Source organism: Phytophthora parasitica, assembly GCF_000247585.1.
Source record: "Phytophthora parasitica INRA-310 unplaced genomic scaffold supercont2.1, whole genome shotgun sequence".
NCBI lineage: Eukaryota > Oomycota > Peronosporomycetes > Peronosporales > Peronosporaceae > Phytophthora > Phytophthora nicotianae.
In genome coordinates, this window is record NW_008634126.1 from 825,450 (window position 1) to 826,615 (window position 1,166).

Sequence of the window (1,166 nt, forward strand, 5' to 3'; positions counted from 1 at the left end):
CGTGCTGGTTTATGAGTCGAGGGCTTCTCGAGTTGAGTACTCGCCGACAGCAACAAAACGAGCGTATAGTACTTCGACCGCTGGATGATACCGGGTTCTTGTGGCCTACCTTGGAGGCTATTGAGAGTCCACAGCAGTGGTTTGGGACGACGGCTGAACGTGCTGACCTCGACGACGATGCCGATGACATCTGGCGCAAAGATGAGAAACTGTGGATATCAGCCAGTGCTATTGACTTGCGTCGCCGCTTGTGCATCATCGCACATTGCGGCCCGCAGGGACACAGAAGTCGCGACACCATGATGGCACATATCGGCCTCCTCTTCCATATCCCGCAACTTCGTCAGTGTGTGGAGAAATGCTTGGCAAGCTGCCTCCTCTGCCGTCACGTGGAAGGGGGGAGATAGTGCTGAGGCCCTGGAGCAAAATATAACGTTGCAATGAAAGGAATCAAGCGTTGCACCGGGATTTTCTATACTTAGGGGAAGCTTACGCTGACATGCAGTATCGGCTGGTACTAGAAGGAGACGCTAGTCACTACTGCGAACTTGTCAAGTATAAAATCCCTACAAGTACGGTTGCTGCTAATGCAATTATGGACTGGCACAGTAGATTCGGGATTCCTCTCGACTTGATTAGCCAAGATACACACTTTGTGGCCCAGCCTAGCACAGCCGAAACAGCGAATGTCGTGCCGTTCGGGGGACCGAGTTCCAGGGGCACTGGTGCGCTGGGGCTGCCCGATTGGGGTTGTGCAATGAATTCCCTGGCCACGCCAAGGCCGGCGTACACGCCTGGCGCTGGCTGTACTCTTCTTGGAGGGCCACTTGAATCGCCTCTCCGAGGGTGTTTGACTGCACCCGGAACAGCTGGGTGCGCGCCGGGCCCACTCGAAGGCCGGCCATGAACACTGTCACCTTGATGTGTTCGTTTAGTGGGTTGCCCCCTAGGGATGCTGTAAGCTCCCGCATCTCTCGGATGTACCTGTGCAGCTCCCGCTGCCCTTGCTTGCATGAGAGGAAGCCCGAGTGCTGGCGGTACTCGTAGTTCGTCGGGAGGAACGTGGATCGGAGCTGTTCACACAGCTGAGCCCAGGATATGGAATATCCAGGTAAAAGTCACCTCCCACGTGTACGCCCAACTCTTAGCACGATCGTTAAGGTTGG